The sequence below is a fragment of the Crinia signifera genome, chromosome 4 (assembly GCF_055691185.1).
Source record: "Crinia signifera chromosome 4, ASM5569118v1, whole genome shotgun sequence".
Classification (NCBI taxonomy): domain Eukaryota; kingdom Metazoa; phylum Chordata; class Amphibia; order Anura; family Myobatrachidae; genus Crinia; species Crinia signifera.
This window is the reverse complement of record NC_139220.1, coordinates 43,869,186-43,892,163: the sequence shown is the minus strand read 5'-3', so window position 1 is coordinate 43,892,163 and position 22,978 is coordinate 43,869,186. Positions and strand designations below refer to the sequence as shown.

At 43.5% G+C, this 22,978-nt stretch overlaps 1 protein-coding gene across 2 annotated transcripts in view; it reads right to left on the bottom strand.

Moving 5' to 3' along the window:
- LOC146074000 (carbohydrate sulfotransferase 1-like) overlaps window positions 1–22,671 on the bottom strand; it is a 31,669-nt gene extending 8,998 nt beyond the window's left edge. Inside the window, exons 1-2 of one of the 2 annotated variants that reach the window (XM_083181660.1) lie at window positions 22,424–22,671; window positions 10,899–11,263 (exon numbers count right to left, since the gene is read on the bottom strand). The gene's annotated coding sequence lies outside the window, so the exon portion shown is untranslated. The remainder of the gene's footprint in view (window positions 1–10,898; window positions 11,264–22,423) is intronic. The other variant, XM_083181659.1, reaches the window with a different exon arrangement.
- Between the last annotated feature and the right edge of the window lie 307 nt (window positions 22,672–22,978).

Here is a 22,978-nt window from a genome sequence, read left to right as displayed (position 1 = left end):
GACAGCTGGACCCACAGCACCCCCCTATTGGTGGGCCTGAATAATACACTGTACCCACAGGAAATTACTGTTTATAAACCAGTATGATTGGATTATTTGGATTATTTGGTCTGGCTGGTTTACCGACATTTGGGGCAGCGCGGATGGTGTAATGGTTAGCATTACTGCCTCACAGCACTGAGGTCATGGGTTCGATTCCCACCATGGCCCTAACTGTGCAGAGTTTGTATATTCTCCCCGTGCTTGCGTGGGTTTACTCCGGGTACTCCGGTTTCCTCCCACACTCCAAAAATATACTGGTAGGTTAATTGGCTTCCAACAAAATTAACCCTAGAACATCTGCGTGTGCGTGTACATGTGGTAGGGAATATAGATTGTAAGCTCCACTGGGGCAGGGACTGATGTGAATGGACAAATATTCTCTGTAAAGCGCTGCGGAATATGTGTGCGCTATATAAGAAACTGCTAATATATAAAATTTGTCAAAACTGATGAGCCAATATTATGCTGATCATCTGTGATATTTCTGCTGATGCTGATAGTCTAATGCTGGGTACACACCAAAACGATTTGGATTGGATGCAAATCGGGCGATCCGATTTGCATACGATCCAATCCCATCTGTATTCAGATGAATGGATCTTTTACAGATCCTACCTGCAGCAGGTAGGATCGGATTCGGATCCAATTCAGAATCAACCAAACGATTTTGACCCAATCTGCATCCAATCGGTCTGAACTGGATCCAGATTGATGGGATTGTGCCCAAATCGTTTTGGTGTGTCAGCTAATGCAATTGCGATATTCTAGGCTACGGAACTGCTAATGTTAGCAAGTGAGGGTCACACCCAAAAATTAAATGACACAATTTAAGTGGTGCAAGCCACCGGCCAAATGCCGCTCCTGCTCCGGCATCCAATCAGGAGGCGCCATTGCGGCTGCTCCCCTGGTATGCAGCTGTTCCACAAACTCTGATTGGCTGGCACAACTTTGTAAATGCTGACAATACTGTCTGGATCCCTGTGGCTGCCCGTCTAAGCACTATGTACACAGGGGTGTGGATCAGTTGGTCACCAGCAAGTTGTTAGACAGTCATTAGGTCGACATGCACTTAGGTCAACATGCAGGAAGGTCGACATGAGGTTCATTAGGTCGACATGCACTTAGGTCAACATGTGATTTTTCACAGTTTTTTTACGCTTCAGTTCCCGCCACAGCACCCGGGCACTGGCACTTCACGCTGGCCCGGGGGGGGGGGGGGTTTGGGAGGGCGCCAAAATTTTCCCGGAAGGGGGGCGCATCATTTGTTGTTACGCCACTGTTCCTGCAGTTATTCTGGGCAACCATAGGGCTACCCAGACTTTGATATTGCACTGATCTGTGATAGACGCTGCATCTTTTTACGCAGCTGCTGGGATTTGCACAGCCGCCGATGGCGTACATAATGTGCATATTATGAGTATGACACAGCTGCTGCATACATAGTCACAGCTGCGGCGAATGTGGTGTAAAGGTGCTCATACACTACAACATCTGGCCCCCCTGGGACTTTCCTGGGCAGCAGGATCGCATGCGACCGCACTCCCTACCACCAGGAGATCGGAGGCCGGACCTGCAGCAGGTCCGACCTCCAGCTCAGATCCGATTTGTCCTGATTTCTCGGCCCGATCCGACGGGTGAAATCACCCCAAATCACACTAGTGTATGGGCACCGTTAATCTCAGAATCAGGCCCAGCGTCGGTACTTTGCTTTAGACTATAGGAGCTGCTCTAATCCCCTGATTTCCTGCGTGTACATCAATAACACCATTAGCTGCATCATTTAAAATAAAAGAAATGGCAATCAATAAAGGGCAGAGTTTTTCCACCATGCAGCATGTACTTGTTGTGACACGTAGAACATTAAAAGCTCAGGGCAGCTCGCCAGCAGCATGTTCTATCACTAAGAATATGGGAAGCGTCACAGGCTGTCACATCAGTGCTCAGCACAGCACGGAGAAAGAAAACCAAGACAACAGGGCCGTCACTGGAAACGACTTCAGTAGGAATGAAACATACGCTCGGCTTTCACAGGATGCTAGTAGTGGCCGACGAGCTCCGGGGGTTGTACAGGCATAGGAAGCGAGCCGAGGAAAACTAGACGTGCTTAGCCTGGCCAATTTATAAATACGTCATTAGTTTATGATTACACTCAACTAATTATAGCATTAAGCTCCACACTGATATGATCCATCTCCCACACACCTGTGTTACGCTCACAGACACAACTGAGCTAACCAGTTACCCTAGTGCGGACAATATTATTAGGCATATATTGAACAACCACCGTGAAATAAGACTCTCTCTAGAAACTTTGGGGCAGATTTATTAAGCCTGGCGAAGAGATAAACTGGAGATAAAGTGGAAGGAGATAATGCACCAGCCAATCAACTCCCAACTGTCATATTTCAAACGCAGCTGATTGGCTGGTGAGTTATCTCCTTCCACTTTATCTCCAGTTTATCTCTTCGCCAGGCTTAATACATCTGCCCCATTGGGAGTTATTTCAAAGATGCATAACGCCCAACTGTCCAGATTTTCACAGGACAGTCTCCTTTTTTTGTGTGATAACAATGGGGGCGTGGATTGTGGCCGTATGAGGCCATGCCCCTATACTATAGGCCACACCTCCTTTTCAGTGGTATGGGCGTCCTGATCACCGGGAGGTATGAAGATGGGAGTTTCTATTGAAGATGGGATGTTGCCATAGCAACCAATCAGAATCGACTTATTTATTTAGAACCTTCTGGAAGATAAGATAGAATCTGATTGAGTGTCCATAGCAACATGCCATCTTGAACAGAACTCCCATCTTAGTAAATAAACCCCACTGTTGCTACAGTATGGTGCCCAAAAAGTTCTGCCCAAACTATTGCTACAGTATGGCTCCCACAAAGTTCTGGCTACGCCACCGACAGTGTCATTCCTACTTGTACAAGTCATGCATGGTAGCGTCATATAATGAGGACCGCAGTTACTATACACATCCGATGCTGGTCAGTGTCTCATTGATGGTTCCTGATCTATAAGTAATCACTTTGCGCGTTGGGTCTAATTCATCGTGGATCACTAATCAGAGATTTCTCAATCCGTATGAGCATCGAATGATGCATTGCGCATGCGTGGTGGCAATTATCGAATAATTATTCACCTGCAAAGCAGTTGCACTTTGACTGACAGGAAGCCAGCCTTTAGGGGTGGAGACATGGCATTTTCTTGGTGTGTTTGCCAAAGAGCAGGTGTGTCCAGGTATTTTTTGGGTGGGTCTCTGATGTCAGCGATGACCACTTCCAGTCTGTTTTTTTTAGCAGATTATGGAAGCCCTAGACTAGCGCAGATGGAAAAAAAACTGTTGGATGGTTTGGTTATTGCAAATGGATCTGCGGATACAGTACATCATGGCCCTCTGCCGGTTGTGGAACTACACTTCCCAGCATGCCCTGCCACAGATTTTATATAATGGAATGCTAAAACTGTGGCAGGGCATGCTGGGACGTGTAGTTCCACAACAGCAGGAGGTCCATGAGTTTGACACAACTGCTGTACATCAATATTTACAATGCATTCACAATTTTGCAAGGGGCGACTTTTTTGATTGCGGGCAACTGCGGGCTACTCCCCACAAGTGCCTATTTAAACCACACCCACATTACACAAGCCACTCCCTCAACATTTTTGTCACAGCTATCCCCTGTCAAAAGCTGGGCTACTTGCTTGTGTCTGCCCCCCTGACTGAAAGTTGCCAGCCAGCCCCTGCCCGCAACACAGGGCTGTCATGTTTCACGTTGCCATCTCAAAAATAGTGCAGACACAACAGCGTTGTCTGGACCATGCCCCCTAAACGCCGTGTCGCCTCCCTGCCACTGTCAACCTACGATCGTATCCCTCCGGAATGGAATTGTGATTTGACATTTCGCATACAAAGGCGCAATAGCGCAAAATTCGCCTTTTTGCTCTTCTGCGACTCATACTGAATCCGGCCGTCTGATGATAAATTGCCCCATGGTACAACTAAAATGTGTACTAAAACACATCAAGCAAATACATCTGTGTTCTGCTACCAAACAGTACTTTTAATGAATGACTTTTAATAAGATTCTCTCTGTTTAAAGAGAAGAAGAAAAGCAGACATCTTGAAATAAGCCACTTTCATGTCTACAGCAGCTATGACTTAAAGGAAGGTTAATTTTGCACTATATGAAGTACCGGCTATAGGATTACGTAATCCAATTAGCTTTCAATACTTTAACTTTGATTGCATTACATTTATTACTCCGGAGAGTACAAGTGCTGGAAATAAAAGAATCTTCCATCTGTGCTACTGAGTCATAAACAGGAAATGTCACTGTGCAGACCCCGAGTGGGAATCCGTGGAGAGAGAGATAGGTTCAGTAGTGTTCTAATGCCTGCATTCAGTATTCGCTCGTGGGAACGGTGTTCCTGCTAGAGGACACGCTAATGGTATTGTTGTTGACCTGCCGACATTTGGAATAAGCCTCTTCGATTTAGGAGCGTAGACTTTTTGGTAGTGATAATTACACGGCAGCTTTTAGAGTTAATAGCTCCCCACTAGGGGAAGGAAGCAGAGTGGATCACTTGCTTGCTTGTGGAGTGTATTTTGTGTGAATTCCCACCGCACATAGTCCAATAATGAACGTTCTCTAAAAGAGACTGTCTGGTCCAAAGTGTAGGGTTGATGAATTAAACAAGGAGCCAGGAATGGCCTATTGGTGCTAAGACGCACAGCCCCTGGAGCCGGACAGTGGGTGTCACGGACTTCCTGACAACATATACAAGGAGCTCCGTAAGTGTAAACCAGTAATTATTATTTATTTATTTATTAACAGTTTCTTATATAGCGCACACATATTCTGCAGCGCTTTACAGAGAATATTTTTTTTTGAACATTCACATCAGTCCCTGCCCCAGTGGAGCTTACAATCTATATTTTCCCTACCACATGTACACGCACACACAGACATGCTAGGGTTAATTATATTGGGAGCCAATTAGCCTACCAGTATATTTTTGGATTGTGGGAGGAAACCGGAGAACCCGGAGAAAACCCACGCAAGTACGGGGAGAATATACAAACTCTGCACAGTTAGAGCCATGTTGGGAATAGAACCCATTTGGATGGGGAACCTTTGGCACTCCTGCTGTTGCTGAACTACACATCCCAGCATGCACTGCGTTTTGCTATTTGGCCATACTAAAACTGTAGCAAAGCATTCTGGGATGTGTAGTTCAACAACAGCTGGAGGGCTGAAGGTTCCCCATCCCTGGTCTAAGCCCTCACATCCTTGTTATCTCCCAGCCTAGCTGACTAGTGCTGCCTACGGAACTCTGTATTAATAGCTGCTTCATGAAGACATTAACCCATTAATTGCCAACATCTCTGTGATGAAAATATCTGCTAAAAATGCCAGCGTCGCTCACATTTGTTATATCAATTCAAATAAAAAATGTTGTTTAGAAAAAAGATTATATTTCCTATATAAGGTAACATTCCAGGTCATTATATGATGTATAAAAATGTTTGCTTGGCAATTTTTACACCTATTTTGACAAATTCACTTGGCGCTCAAAGGGTTAATATGTTGGACGACTCGTATAGATACAATATATAATATAGGCACAGCATAATATGAGATATACAAGTGTCCATTATAAGTGCAAGGAGACTTTGCGCACTAAGGGCAGTATTCAATGAGAAATATCGCCGTGTGCAACGAATCCTGTTTAGGATTCGCTGCACACTCGCTGTGTTCCGGAGGGCTGGCTGCCACTCGCTCTCTCCGTATTCAATGTCGAAGGGGCGAGTAGCACAAGCTGCCCCCCCCCCCAGAGCCAGCAGGGGACCAGGTATATTCACTGCTCCCGATCATGCATATGTAATGATCGGGTGCAGTGAATATATGAATATCTAATGAGCGGCTCGGCTCCCGGCCCCCTGCTGGCTGCTCTGTGTAAAAAAAAAAAAAAATATATATATATATATATATTTTTTTTTTTTTATTAAAATATATATTCATGTGCTATAAGCACATTAATAAAAATAGCATGCCCCTTCACAGAATAAAATTCCTGATTTTTTGACACCAAAATTAAAACAAAAAACCTTTTATTTTAATAGTTCACATTCCACTTCTCCATGAAAAGATGGAGAATTGCTACACGGAGAGACACGGCGAAAATCACTTAGAAAGACGGCGAGAAGTGCACATTGAATAGGGTTGCTCACTTTTTGAGAGCAAAAGTCTCCGTCCAACGCGAGAAGAGCACAAACTCGCCATAAAACACGGAGAATTTTTCTCATTGAATACTGCCCTTAATCAAGGTTGATCCACCTTTCTGCATAATTAATCAAGTTACATAAATGAGACAACATATGGGATATTTATGTTATATTTACGTTTTATATTTATCTAATCAAGATTTTTTATATATGGGTTTTTAATGTACAACTGGTTATCAGAATATCTGCTTAACTGAAGGTGATTTACTTGTGCTTTTGAAATAATATTTGTTTCACTCTTGGTTACAGCTGTTGCTAAGCAACAGTATCACATGGGGAGTGTCTGACGTCAGAGCCGCGCGACCAGCTGATGGCTGGAGGGGGCGGAAGCAGCGTCTCTTACGAGGGTCTGTCTTGCTATTTATGGGGGTAAGTTGTTTTAATGTTGTGTACTGATGTTCTTGATAAAAGTGCACACCGCAATGAAATGTTGGACACACTGGGGTGTATTCAATGCGGCGGCTGGCGAGGGGGTTAAACAGCGGGGATCGCTGAAAACAAGCGATCATCGTTGTTTAACCCCCGCGCCAGAAGCTCACCCTATTCAACGTTCCGGGAAAATCCTCTCTGTCAGATGACAGCGAGGATTCCCCCAAACTGCTAAGCTCGCGGCTAATGAAGGGAGCCTGCTGCATTTAGCCGCAAGTCTCGCTGTTTTAGCGGCTGCATATGCCATTTACCCCTTACTCCAGAAACCTAGTGAGGGGGAAATGGCGTGTGCAGGAGGTCAGTTGAATACTGACCCTGCGAGCTGTGACAGCGAGCAGGCAGCACTGCTCGCTGTCACAGCTCGCCCGCCGCATTGAATACACTCCACTGTGTTTGCTATTCATAACAGCTGCCAGGCCTCACAACATATCTGAGAAAATAAAACTAATCAGGTGTAATAAATCTTTATTGTGCATTATAATACTTTTGTTTTATCTAGTTCTATATAGAAGCAAGTAGTACAATATGCTTGTGGATGCATATATAAACCTGTGAATAACACAGGTGTATAACAATTAACCAAATAACTCTGCGCTAATTAATACAGTGGGAACTGTCATCGATGAAGACATGTACACCATAGGTTAATTGGCAAATACCACGCTATTTTTAATACTATTCAAATATATATATATATATATATATATATATATATATATATATACACACACATATGCGGCAGCACTCTCGGATGAAATAATGCAAATGACACAACTGTCTAAGGGGGATATTCAATGTCTGACGATATTTCCGACAGTGGAAACATCTGCATTTAAAGTATTCAATCCAGGCCGTGACTCGCCATTCCGTCCGGGACTCGCCTGCAACAGTCCCGCCTCCACAATGGAGGCGAGTCTGTATTGTCCGAAATGGCTGCGTTTTCTACAATCCACGGACTTTCTGACACTTGAAAGCCGAACATTACATTTTGGCTGTCGAGTTACTGTCGGAAGAACTGAAAACATCCCGGTATTCCAACTGTCAGGAAGTTCCGACAGTCGGAAAACCGGATTGAATACCCCACATAGCCTATGTTCTAACTAGGCTTCTACGCAGTGCATGCCAGATGGTTGCCTCGTATGGTTCCTCATTGGGTAGGACATGCTTCATGTGGCTCTTTGTATACAGGATTTATCACACTACTATCATACCATCACTAATTTGAACTTGTCTTGAACCATCAATCCAGGGCACCCATGCAAGTGTCCTGAAGCACCCAAGGGTGCCACGGCACATAATTTGGGAACCACTGCCCTAAGCTTGAGCATTGCTATATCATGTGTGTCTTGTAATTGTTGTTCCAACATTTTTTCAATTGTTAACATTTTACAACTTCAGTGTCAGTTAAAACCTTTAATTGACTATGTTGAAGAGCAGTAATTATAACGGTCTGCATTCCGAAGATGCCATTTATGGGAAACTAAAACAAAAAAAACCATAATTGTGAGGCCAAAATGTAATGAACAAAATAATGAAAGATGTATTATAACAATAACAAAGTAAAGTTAAAGACATTTCCTTTTCCCCAGGAGCCATTTTGAACTGGTGAATGAAGTGATGACCGCTTCATGTGTTGATACTGCTTTAAATTCATGTCTCTACCTGAAGACAGCAGACAACCTGTAAACAGTCATTGCCAAATCAAAAATAATGGTACCTGTATAGGCAGCTTGCCAATGTACCGTAATCATTTTACACAACCCTTGGTATCGTTTATCTTCACCTTTGTCACTTCATACTCCTTGTGTAGACATTCGATGGGATTTCATATATTTTTCTTTTTTTCAGTGTTTCATTTAATTTGTATCTAGAAAGCCTGATATGTATGTCCTTTCGTATCGTACTGTAACTCAGTAACACTTTACCATTTTCTAACTTGTTTTACTGTTTTTTTTACCCATGTGTATTCAACCCCCCCCCCCCCCACACACACACACAATTCTTTTCCCTTTTCCTTTCTGACCTCTTAAAATTGTAAAATTGAGTTATCTTTTTGTTGTATTGTGCAAGTAATTTCTTAGAGTGTATGTCTACTATTCAATATTTGAACTACCTCATTTTGGTTCCGGACATTCACGTCTTTATCTTTTTTGGACTTTTTTTATGCTCAGTCTAACCTTGGTTATGCACTTTGATGTACCAGTTCTTTACAACCTTTCATTCTTTTTATACTCTCAAGTGTTATTTTTGTTCTGCCTGTGTAGTGTGCCTATATTGTACTTGCATACTTTTGTACTTTTGTATTCTTGTTTATAAAAAGATGTAAAAAAAAATTGAGTTCCCTTAAGATGGAATATCAAACGTTTCTCCAAACGGTTATCTAAAAACTAGAACTTATACTTAAAATGTAAAGGAAATGTGTAGAAATATCATTCCTATTTGGATTTATAGATCTCAAAATCACTCGCCCTTCCTCTACTTCATCTTCAGTCTCCTCGACAATTTTGACACCTACTTCTGAACTGATGCTGATTTTAGTTCTACCAGCTATACCCCTATTTATACTGTATTTTTCAACACACCCTGTACGTTACCTTGTAATTTGTTTTTTGTTTGCTATGTACGGCGCTGCGGACACTTTGCGGCGCCTTATAAATAAACGTACTACTACTACTACTACTTATCACCCTAAGGCCAACTCATTTGAACCTTCAGTACCTGAAGCAGGAACTTCTTCCTTTGTTTCTCATCAGAGGAGGATTTGGAGGTCCATCAGATGTTACATTTGGCTTCAGTTAAATCCAGAAAATTTTTGACCATAACAAAAGACCATGTAGTTCCAAAAGGGGGATCTGGTGTGGTTGTCAACTAAAAACATAAGGTTAAGATAGACTTCTCAGAAAATGGGCCCGGGCCCCACTTAATAGGACCCTTTCATATCATTAAACAAGTCAATCCAGTTGCCTTCCATTTAAAGTTGCCCAAGACACTCAAGCTCAATAATACTTGTCATTGCTCCCTCTTAAAGCCAGTGGGGCTGAGAACATTTTCTCTCAAAATAACTTCTCCAGTTGTCATCAGGGGTCACAAGGAATTTGTGCTAGATAACATTTTAGATTCCAAATTCGTATGGGTCAAGTTCTTTCCTTGGTATACTGGAAAGGTTATGGACCAGATGAGAGGCCTTGGGTCCTGGAAAAACAACTTCATGCTCCAGTATTAAATAAATATTTTTTTCCTGAAAAACCCATAAGTAAAGGTTATTTAACCCCTCGTCAAGCGGGGATACTGTTAGGGGCCGCAGTGCTTGTCTCTGCTAGTGCCCAGGCAGCTTCTTAGTGTCAGGGATCGTGCTGCTGCTGCCCCGGATGCCGCTGCCCCGGATGTCTAGGTGAGCGTCCGGGAAGTTACTAGGCAGCCTTTCTCTTCCTGCTGCAGGGCAGTTGCCTGGGCAACGGAGATGCTGGAGAGCAGAGGCTGAGGGCTCTGGGTGGCAGCTGGGTAATTTAGCACACCTCTCCTTATTACATTGATTACCAGCCCAGAGGGTCATGGGAAAGGGAAAGAGATTTCAGCACACGGCAAGACCGTCACACATGTTGGTTCTCACCTCGTGATGCAAACCCGAAATTTGGTGTTTGCATCATGATTGTGTGAGCACTTTGCTACATAGAAAAGTGCATCAACATCACCATTGGCCTTCTGCGACGCTAGGCCCAGACCGGACATTTTTCGGCTTGTATGATGTCACACAGCCTCCACGGGCCCGGACACTTATCTGTTCACTTACCGGTTCGCGCCCCACAATGCTCCGGCAATGGCCGGCTCACGCTGCAGTTGCGATGCAAGGTTTGCAGATCTGCCCATGAGTGGTAGAAGGGTTGATAACAAGTTATCGAGTAGGGCGCTGTGATATGAGTATGCTTTAGCAAAAGCAGCAGTTAAGTGATGGGATAGTCAATCCCAATGGACAAATGGTGGGTACAGGAAGTGATAAACTGCGCTTGGAATAGTAATATAACAGGGCGATTTTAATGGACATAATAGAATATACACATAAAATACATATAAATTGCAATTGATAAAATAAGGTTAAAAAGTCACAGTGAATGAATTGAATTGGTATAGTAACCTGAGTACTTGGATGATCACCCTTTTATTGCCGCCAGTACTGGGGAAATCCTTCCAGATGGTAATGTGGGCATGTGTTGGTTGGTCCAATATTGTGCAGAGACCAGATTTTTCCCACTGCTTTATGGTAAGACCGGGTCCTTTAGGAGGTGGCTTTCCTCCAGAGAAAAAACCTCTGTGCCGCGGTGAGTGGATGCTGGATGAAGTCTCCAATGCAATAAATGGGTTTATATTTGGAGCCCCTGGATTAGGGTGTTGAATTGATGCCTCAGTATTCTGGGTGTTATATCCAAGTATAGTATTGTGGAGTAGGTTGCATGAACCTGATTCAGCCCATAGATAAATAGATAGATAATTTAATGCTTCCTGTTGAATTAGAATATATTATATATTGAAGAGGTAGCTAACAGTTCATTACATACAAAATAATATATATTGATTATTGCATTGTACTTTTATTTTATTCTTTTACAGATCCATCTGGATGAAAAATGCCTTAACAGTAATAGGTAAAAATTGTGTAAAAGAGACATTCAAATGCGATTTATTTGGTCATTTAAATGTGAAAGAAAACCATAGTAATATGTTCATTAAAGCTTCCAATCGAGCGGCTTCTTCCTACTTTCCTCCGGAGACCATCTGCTGTGGAGCATATAAATTGATTAAAAACTTGCTTGTTTCAAGTTTACTGTAATTCATAGAATTCTCAGAGAAATAACTGGCTTGATATGTATTGGAGTTAATTAAGAATACCATGGTATAGCCAGTTAATCTTCTACAATCAGTCCTACGGGTGTTCCAGGAGCTAAATACCTACAGAATTTATGACTGTGAGAGAATGCTTCACCCATTGATTTGAGCATTGATTTATATTAACATATTGAGTCTAATTAACAATGGAATACAAATTCAGTCGTTTACTTTGTGTTGAGAACAATCAGTCTCTTAAGCATTCATAAGACTTGCCTGACACATGGAATCTTATCAGATGGTCTCAGTAGTAGCTCAAGATATTTTGTCTTAAAGCAAAACACCATGAAGAAGTTTTGTCCGTGTCTTCTCCTGCTTAGACTTGCCCAACTCTAGAAATTTAGAAGCCAATTCGGTCAGGTCATTTGGCCTCCTTGTCCGATGGTTTATGCGTATGTGCAAACCTGGGAGCGATCGGCTTTGGCGAGTTTCACACTCGCCAAGCTGTTTGGTCAAGAGGAGGGGAGCGGGCATCCGGCATCTCCTGAGTATGCAGGTGGAGTGATATCTGCTTTGGGCAGGCGGCTTACGTCAGGTGATGTCAGCGCCCGTCCCCCTTTCAGCCATCTCCATCTGAAATAATAGTCAGTTTTCTCTGAGAACACAGCGATGTGTAAGCGATGTATGCTGAGCGATCTTACAGGGTCAGTGTTCTCCATGAGAACACTGGCCCTGACCTGTGATTAACTAGATTTATCCAGCGTGCTGGATATTAAGCGCTGGGGCGATAGCGACGCGCAAGGTTGCGCATCGCTATCACTGTGGCCCCTGCACACGGAACAATGCAGGGGCATTTTCTAAGCGATCTAGTGAGATCACTTGGAAAATGCCCTGAGATTACCCAGTGTGTAGGCCCCACTACTCATAGCTACCAATCAGTTTTGAAATTGATCAGAGTCATTTAGTTAAGCTAGCAGGGCCGAAATTTCGAAAATCCCCCCCCCCCCCTTCCTGAGAGCGGTCACTGCAGGCAGTGTCCACTCCCAGGACAACAAGATCAGTAATGGGCGGAGCAAGGTACTATAACAGGGACGGCTCAAGATATGCTCCATAGGAGGCCGCTGATTGGCTGAAAGAGAGCACTCTCAGCCAGTCAGCAGCCAGCCTATCTTTTGAATTTTCCTATGGAGCATCCCTCAAGCTGGCCCTGTAAGCCAGTAAAGGTAGCTATCTGATTGGCTGGCGCAGGTTATAGTGCCTTGCTCCGCCCGTTACTGATCTTGTCGTAAACAATTTAACACAAAAAAGAAAACTGCAGAAAACATGTGTCAGTCACAACTCATTCTAGATTTTTCTTTCCACAGTCAACTCCATTACACGTGAGAGGCCAAGCATAAAATTACACGATATAGTCGAAGTAATCTCAAGTAGTTATGACCAAAGCATAAAAATAGTTCAGCAATGATTTAAGTCTGCTTATTGCCCATAAACTCAAGAGGTCAAATGTATAAAATACTTGCGTCATTAATCTGAAAGCAGAGCTATTAAAGATACACGGGAGACTATTTACTACCATCTCATGGCTTTTAAACTGGGACAAAATCTATAGAAGACCTGTGTACGGCATTAATCACACAGAGAAGTGCTACTGTGTCTAATGGGATTCATTATTTTTAATAGATATAGTTTTGTTTTCAGAATGGTTTTCTAACAGTAAGACCATCCGTAATCTCAGGATCTGGGGGATTCTGTTACATGGGACTTCGGCTAAATATATCAAACACAGGAATTGTTAGGGCTTTAATTGACTTCTAATAACAGTGTACAGCAGAACCGGTGGTCTCCAGGGAGATATCCCATAAATGTTCTTTTCTCATTTGGCCCCGACCTACCTGGTAGCTCAGAAAACGCTGTTCTATTATAGAGCATTAGTTGGCTACAGACACAGGGCATGTTCTAGACCTGTTTGCTAGGATGCGTATGTTCAAGGGCTACCTAACAGGTAAACACCGCCCGACCGTACACCATCAATGATTTTGCTTCCCTTCGTTAACAAAAGACAGTCTAAACTGAGTTTTATTCCTGCCGCAGATCACCAGAAAGGGGTACAGGCCCCAAACAGGCATCGGCACACCTGGGTTCACAAGGGAAACTTGCTGAAGCCTTTCACTCTTGGGATTTGCGCAAGTGTGTACCCCAAGCATTGGGGAAGGGGTCAAGTTCAGACATGAACGATTCGATCTGAATTGGCCCCACTGGGCACCATGCAAGTCATTTCTGGCACCCATAGAAAAGTGGATCTACATGAGTTGTTTTCAGATTTAGTGCTAAGCGATGCTGGGGATGAGATTGACAATGGTACAATAAATATGGAATCTATGCCAGGGCATTTCTGCCACACTGGAATGTGGCAGTGTGGCTGATAGTCGCTGGCATATATTCCATGTTTCTACTTAGGATTACTATGTTTAGAAAGACCTTTCCTGTTTGTGTGTCATCTTCATTTGCGTCATATTATTGTCAAAGACTCATATAATACTGCTCATGCTAAGCAAAGAGAAAACATATCCGGTAACTTATGAGGTCACAGTAGTGTGAAACAGGCAGGAATGTGCCTGGGAATCTTACATCAGTACTTGCATATGTCATGCTCAATAATAATTAGAGATGGGCGACGGGGCCGAAGATTTGGATTTGTCACCAAGATTTAGATTTGGCTTTGTCAAGCGGCAGTGAAAGGCTTTGGATTTCGATTTTTTTTCAAAAATGGTCGAAAAACACCCAAATCACGTAATTTATGCATTTTTTGTCCCTAGAGTAATATTAACCACAATAACATTTCCAGCCCTTTCCAGACAATTTTGACCATTTTACAGCTCAAAATGTTGTTTTCATTCAATTTAGACCAAGTTCTGCATCAATCTGGCTTGATGCAGAACTTCTGACAGTATCAGTATATTGTATTGGGGTGCAGTACACACAAACAATAAAGAGCAAAATTATTGGTACTTGTGTAGTTTCACGGCGGCAGTTACGTGGTCAGCGTAGCGTCCCTGTCAGAATCAGCGTAGTGTTCCCGCAGCCAGTGTAGGCAGCGTCCCTGTCAGTATCAGTGTAGTGTTCCCATGGCCAGCGTAGGCAGCGTCCCTGTCAGTATCAGCATAGTGTTCCCACCCCTTCGCGGCTAGCCGGAGCTTACGTAGTTAGCGTAGTCAGTCAGGCGTCCCTGTCAGTATCCGCCGGAGAGGGGATCATGGGGGCGCTGGCGCTGTGTGAGAGGTGCTCACTAGGCTTGCCAGGGACGCCGGGAACAGAGATGCAGTTTCTGGCAACAGTACGGTGAGTAGTTGCCTCACGGGGACACTACGCTGACTACGCAGGGTTGCCGCGGAGTCACTAAGCTGACTACGCTAGACAGCCGTTGGGCTAGCTGAGGCTGCTGCCGTGAAACTACATAAGTAAGGCAGCCGTTGGGCTACGCTAATAACTTAGCTTCAAATGTAGTGTAAGCTGCTGCTGTGAAACTACCCAAGTACCAAAATATTAAAAAAAAAATTATGCGCAGCTTGTATACCACTGCATGGAGGCAGAACAATTACACACAGAACTTCTAACAGTATATGGTGTATTGGATTGCATTGCAGTATACCACACACACCACACGCCACAATGAAAAGAAAAATGAAAAGCTGACTGACAGCCTGTCTTTGTACTGTACCCCACTACACTGACTGACAGCTTGCCTGTGCACTGTACCCTATTATACTGACTGACAGCCTCTGCCCTCTGCGCAGTGACACAGCCTGCCTAACACACTACCAGTACAATATCCAGCACAATCCCCTCTGCACTGCACAACACCCCTCTGCACTGCACAACAACCCTCTGAGTCTGCACAACACCCCTCTGAGTCTGCACATACCCCTCTGCCACAGATCCCTCTGCCACACAGAGTGACCCCTCTGCAGTCAGCACACCACTGCCAGTAATAAACACCCCACAGAGACTACACTCGGCAGAGCTTGTGGAAGCGTGGGAGAAATTCTTGGGATGCCGAGCCTTTAAAGACTCTGCATCTCGCGAGAATCCGACATGAGATTACCGCGTTCGGCCGCGCTCGTGTTTCTGACCAAAGCCGCAAACTCGCAAGTGTGACAAATAATCAGAACTTCTTTCTTGGTCCCGCCCTGCCCTCCTCTTTTGACTCTATCCTATTCTCCAACCCTCTCCTCACTTCCTTGTTGTTAGTTTCAGTGTATTATTTATATAAATAATACTGCACGGTATATAATATAATGTGACATTACAACTTAAAGCCAGGCAGTAACCTTGAATTACCTACAAGTATAGGACTTACAATGTCCTTCATACTTTTGCATGACTAGCATTATCCTCATAGGAATGACTGTGGCTTCCTCGCCCCTCAGGATCTTCTGCTGTCTGTTTCTCTCACTGACATTTCACTCACTGGTAGATATTAACCAACAACAGTTATGATTAGGAATGCTAATCTTGGGATCTGCGGGATCCCAGGATTTAGACCAATTTTGCCTGGGTTCCTCCCATCCTGGGGTTGCAGGATGGAAATGTGCATGGACATATCATCCCATTCCGCTGCCTGGAAAACATGTTGCGTGTGATGCTAGAGGTCAAGCTTATAGGCATGCACATTGGACCTTATTCTGGTCCCTGAACACCTGTGCAAATTTGCATGGGTGTGTGATGTTTTACAACTGCGCGTGCACATTTCTGCACATGTGCATTCGCTGTTTACGAGTGGCCACGGTGAACAGAGTGTTTGCCGGGCACTCGCGCACAACACTGCGAGCGGGGCGTGGGGAGGTGGACCGGGGGATGCAGCCATGGGAACTCCCAGCTTTTCCCATGATAACGCTGGGTGTTCCCATGGTAATGACCCAGTGATGCAGGTGCAGCGGGCAGGCAGCTGACATCACCGGATGTCAGCTGCCCACCATGTTCCCCTCCAGAACACATGAAAGCCTAAGACACCTAAGTGTGTCTTAGATTTGGATGTGTGCTCCACATCATTCATAGGTCAGCGACTATCGAATGATGTGGGTGTCGCCCCATAGGCTGCGAATGGATGTTTAAGCGAAACATCCATTCGGGAGAATCCCGACGCCGGAATCCCGACCGCCGAAATCCCGACACTTTCTCCCTCCTGGGGTGTCCACGACACCCCTGGAGGGAGAATAAATTAGTGTGCCGAGCGTAGCGAAGCACCGTGCCCGCTGAGTGGCGAGCGCAGCAAGCCCGCAAGGGGGGGCGATCCATGTCCCCCCCTTGTCGGGATTTCGGCGGTCGGGATTCCGGCGTCGGGATTTTGAACGCCGGGATCCAGACCGCCGGGATTTCATACTGCTTCCATCCATTCACAGCTGCGAAGGGGTCTGTGCATGCGGAGGGCGGGATTTAAAAGAGGAACTTCGCAGTATTGCGTGTCAACCAGAATCACCCCCATTGAGTGTTAGGGGTGCACAGGCACCCCCTAATGCTGTGCCCACCCTTATGAACACCTCCCTGCCGCAAGCAATATCAGCAATGCCCAAATCCTGGGATTGACCTTCCTAGTTGTTATAGAAAGCAGGTACTGTCGGTGTAGGATTCGTCACAAGTTGTCTGTAACAAATCAAATGATATATAGTCAGTGCACTCACAAAGTCAGTGCATTTAACCCCTTGAGTGGTGGGTTTTGCTGGGGCAGGACAAACAAGCCATTCACAGCAGACAGTGAGTAGGTGGCAGGCTCGGGGATTTTCGGGGTGGCTCACGAGGACTCGGGTGCCACACCGAACATCCCAGAGGGGAGCTCCAGCGTACGATGGCTGGAGCGGAGGAGAGAGGGGGAGCGACAGGAGGGAGCTACCACTGTGTGTGTGTGTGTGTGGGTGGTGGTGCCCAGAGAGGTGATGCGCCAGTGGTGCACAGCTGCAGGCACCACTGGCGCACACCTTCATATTGGTGGTATGCCCAGAAGTTTTTCCGGGACAGCCCGGTTAATATACAATTTGCTACCACTATCATCCATAGATGCCGTTAGATAATGGGCCCAAGATAAGAAGATGAGGTTTCCTTATTACTGGTAAGACTGTTTCTGAAAACAGCTTTATTATATTTGTCTGCCATTTGATTTCATTTGATTTAAGTAAAAGTTTATATTGAAGGATATTTAATTAACCTAATTTCTTTCTCCACTTTTATTTCCATCCATACTCTTTCTTTCCGTATATAGCATCTCTCTCTCTCTTATTTATTCCGTTGCGCTTTACAATAGGAAACAGTGATTAAACAAACTGGGTAGTAACAAACCTACATAGAGGTAGGAGGGCCCTGATTCTTACATACTCCTTGCTTATAATAATAGGTTCTCCAGCCAATCAGCTCCTAACTGTCATATGTTTAAAAAAATTACATTTGGGAGATGATTGGCTGCAGCACCATTTATGATCACAATACGTTTTAAATAACTAAAACTGACTGATAAATTTCACTTAGGAGCGGATTGGATGGTATTTTATATTTCTCCACTTTATCACATTTCCGAGACGTAGAACATCTCCATCAGTTAATTTTTTGCCTCACTTTCTTTTTCTATTCTTTAAGTGTCTACTAATTATTATTATTAATAATAATATTTTTGCTGTTTTTATTATTAATATTATTTTATTCTATTTTATTATTTGTAAAACACTAACATGACAACCTATATGTCAATATTCTCAATTACACAGGTACTGTAGCTATAAAATTAAAGGAAGTCCCTGGTTAAATGAAGCAAAGGATTTTAAAAGCTTTAACACTAATGTGGTTCCTGAGTTAATTAAGCAATTAACATGTAATCATATTTTATGTCTAAATTGCTGGGAAGCCGCAGCTGCCTAATACTGTGTGTGCCTGCTACTTTGGGGATTGTGTGGAGTAATTGCTGGAGTAAGATTGATTTGAGCTACGGTCGGTGTAGAGTACTCAGCTTAGTGATGTCTCATGAGGAACTGCAATAGTCCTGACGTGGTATCTCTGAGAGGGATAAAAGCTGTTAGGGACAGAGAAGCCAGAAGATGCTGGAGTGGGACCAGAGAAAGCATTTTCTTCCTCAATTAACGAGATGTCAACTATGGAGCATCCTGAGGCTTCGGATATTTCTAGTACAGTTCCAGGCACCTAATCATTGTAGAGAGATCAGAGATAAGATGGCATGTACCCTGCACTGAAAGTTGGGATTAGTGGGGTGGACTAAGCAGCAGACAGCCAGAACGTGCTCAAGTTTTATATTGTAGATGGATGTGAATAATGAAAGATGTCTTTGGGTGTATTAAATCTTTACTGTTGATCTGGGTGCCACTAGACCATAGGTGGCCAAACCTGTCCTCGAGATCTACCAACAGTTCCTGTTTTTCAGGGCACCTGTGGATCTATAGTAGGAATGAATGCATTGGATATGTGACAGTTAGTAATGACAACAGCTGTGCACCAGCTAGGAGATTTGGAAAACGTGGACCGTTGGTAGATCTCGAGGACCGGTTTGACCACCCCTGCACTAGACAACGTATTTATGCTGTTCACAGACATATTGCGTGGGCTGTGCAGCACCACCAAAGGCAGATATGTCTAATGATATATCGGCACATCTGCCTGTGTAGATGCCACCCGCCCGTACACTTGTTGCAAGGGCTGATGCCACAGCAGGACAGGTAAATTCAAATGTCCGCCTAACTGGATGAGAGGACTGATACATCGTGTGGCTGATTGGTAAGTATGTGCACTTGCCTAAATCAGCCTCTCTGTTGGGGCAATGCCAGGCTTACTGACATATCTGTCTGGTTTGTACATTGTACATAGCAACCAGATTCTACTGAGTTTATTTACTAAGATGGAAGTTCTATTGAAGATTCGATGTTGCTATAGCAACCAATAAGAATCTACTTAATATTTATTTAGCACCTTCTTGAAGATAATAGATTAAATGTGATTGGTTGCCCATAGCAACATCCCATCTTCAAGACTCCCTTCTTAGTAAATGTAACCCCTACTTGTAATTTATGTAGCAACCTTCTATAGGATAATAGCTAGAATCTGATTGATCGGACTCCTGGGGAGCTGCCAGCGGAGATCAGGTGCAGTATCAGCAGGTGGGCAGGAGATTTCACTACTCCCATTCCAATGAATGGTCAGCTGCTGATTAGCTGAGAGCTCTATCAGCCAATCAGCGGCCGCCCATACATTGGAATGGGAGCAGGCGATTTCAAAACTCCCATTCAACTGAATGGGTGGGTGCTGATTGGCTAAAAGCAGCCGCCAATGATTTGAATGGGAGGTTTAAAATCGGTACTTGTGTATTATCACGGCGCCCATCGCATTGCATACCACTAATTAAGGTATGCGATGGGATGCGATGGGACCCGATTTTCGCACTGTACAATAAAATATTGCATCGCATTAAAATGTTTAATTGTACAAGCACCCTGATGGGTGATTACTATGTTAAATGCACCCCCATTGTTAACGCCACCCCCACTATCAACGCCAACCCGAAGCGTGGCGAGCGCAGCGAGCCCGCGAGGGGCAGCGGTACGCGTCCTCCGACCTTTTCATACCCCCACTATCCACGTCGGCGTGGAGTTGATTTTAGATAGTGTGGCAAACGCAGCGAGCCACCGAGCCCGAAGCGTGTCGAGCGCAGCGAGCCCCGCAAGGGGACGCGGAATACATGTGAAGTAATCCGGGTCCCCTCGCCACACTTTCCAAAATCAACTCCACTCTGACGTGGATAGTGGGGGTATAAAAAGGTCGGAGGATGCGTACCGCCGCCCCGCGCGGGCTCGCTGTGCTCGCCACACTTCGGGTTGGCATTAATAGTGGGGGTAGCATTAACAATGGGGGTGCATTTAACATAGTAATCACCCATCAGGGTACGATGCCCTACGATGGAAATCTTGGGCGCCGTGATAATACACAAGTACCATAAAATCGCCTGCCTGTTTGACACTACTACAGTCTGTTCCCCGCTGTCAGCTGCCTGGACGTCCTTTTGCTTGCAATAAATCCCATACAATTTATCGCATGTAAAAATGGCACATCAAGTGCCAAATCGCATGTAGCCGTCCCGGGAAGCTGCTGGGGAAATTGAAGTGAAATCAAGTCAGACTTGTGCTTCCATCAAGTCGGACATCTGTATGGGGGCCATAAGCCTCGCTTGTATAAAAAGCATCATCCAAATACAGTAAGTTATACTCAGTCATTTTGTAAATGAGGCAGCTGCCTACCTAGAGTGAACACGCTGTCAGAGTCTCCAGCAATCCTCCTGTGCAAAAGTACCAAAACCTCTAACTACACATCAGCCCTTTAATATTATTGCCTAAGGTGCACAACATCAACCAAAGTCAAAGACTGAAGTGTTGTTGACAGCACAGTGGAGCTTTGTTAGTAATTAACCTCTGTATGAAATAAAAAAAAACTTCTATGTAATTTAAGATTTTTAAAACAGCTGGATTTGTCAAAACTGATGACCAATTTCTATTGCAAGTCTAAATCCTCACACTGGGGGCAGTGTGTCTGCGTAATCAGTGTATTTAACTGTTTCAGACCTGGATGCAAGAAGTGTGTGATGAGAAACTAGCAACTAACATATTTATCAGGATGGAGATGAGTTGTAAACTACAACTACAGTACCATTTGCCTAGTGATGGTTCTAATCAAATTCACTTGTGATTGCCAACTTAAACCCAGATTAGCTGTCATGAAAATCTATTTTAATGATGTGTTATACTAACCCATTAACAATCAGACTCTATACATAAATCCATACAATACCTGCTGTTAATGATTGACAGCAAACAGAATACAGCACTGAATAGGGAGCAATAAATAGTAATTACAGTGGCGCTGATTTCTTTCTTTTTTTTTTTTTAGATAATATGATGCTTCTTTAATATTCTGAATACTGAACAATATGACAGCTGATGTATATCTCACTTTTATGCAAAATACCTATAGAGGGCAGCGAATATAATTTTGCCTTCAGGAAATTTAAAGGTCTCGGCTGAACAAAAACTTCTGTGAATGTACGTGAAAGATTTCTTATCTGTTTGTGCAGAACTGCCAAGGACTGTCAGTCTTTAACCCGTGGCATTTAAAGACTTCATATTCCATGCAGCTAAACATCAGCACGCATTAATATGAAACTGCTTATGAAATAAGGCAAGTAGAAAAACAAAAATACTAAATTATATCAGTTTTTTTTCTATATTTGTAGACAAATGTATAAAGCCAATATTATAGCTGAAATATAAAGTCTATATAATTATTACTATTATTTTGTAATTGCAGAATTGTGAAAATGATAACAGGTACAGCATCGCCTCGGTTAAAATTCATGTTGTTTGTGGTTTGCTAAGTTACTCCTGTTTCCAATGCTTAAACATCAACATAACAGTCTAAACAGGAAAGCGACAAACATCAGTTGGAGCAATAATGTTTAACATGTATAAAAAGCATAATAAACTGTAAAATATAGTTATCCAGCAAATCAAATTCATGATAATAAAACTCTTACACCAGTGATTTGCCCAATGATACAATATTTAATTGAAATAATTATCAACCGAGTAGCTTTAACAAGATAAAAATGCAATTATTTTATTGCATAACTTTAATATAGGTAGATAGATTGGTTATATTTTTTTATTAACTTGTATCTATATAGTACCAGCATATGCCTTTGTACTTTATTATTGGGCTACAAATGATAATCTAGTTTTACAATGACAGAAGTCTAGTATAGTGTAGCCTTGCATATAAGTAGGATCTAATGCTTACCTTATAACCAGCATTTGGAAATCCCTAAGACCAGTCTCAGAGTCTCTTGGTGACAGAGCAGCATCCTCTTCGCAGTGAAAGTACTGTTATTTAAATAGTGTTCTGTTCCAGCAATCTCTGAGTTTCAGCCAATCACAGATTGTCACACTTGATCTAATACAGGGGAAAAAAATAGGCGGAGAGACCAGACTGATCACTGATATAGGCTCCACTCTTGCAAATGATCAGCATCCCTCAGCCTGGGAAATAGGCAGTGTCAGCTCTGTGCAAGGGGAGGGGGATACCGGAGTGGAAGGTGCTTTGTATGATGTGTTATAAGGAATTCTGTCTGTGCCGTCAAAGATTAAAGTCATCTGTCACCTGAGATATTTGGTGTGAATAATGCACTATGTAGCCTGTTGTGCTCACTAATGATGGTAGATTATACATTAATAAACAATATGAGGTGGGTGTCATTCAGCAAATTACTGTAGGGTAGGGAGTCAGGGAGAAGGGATTTTTTTGTAACAGGCATTGTGCAAATGAAATAATCATATTGCATTTGTTATGTATTTC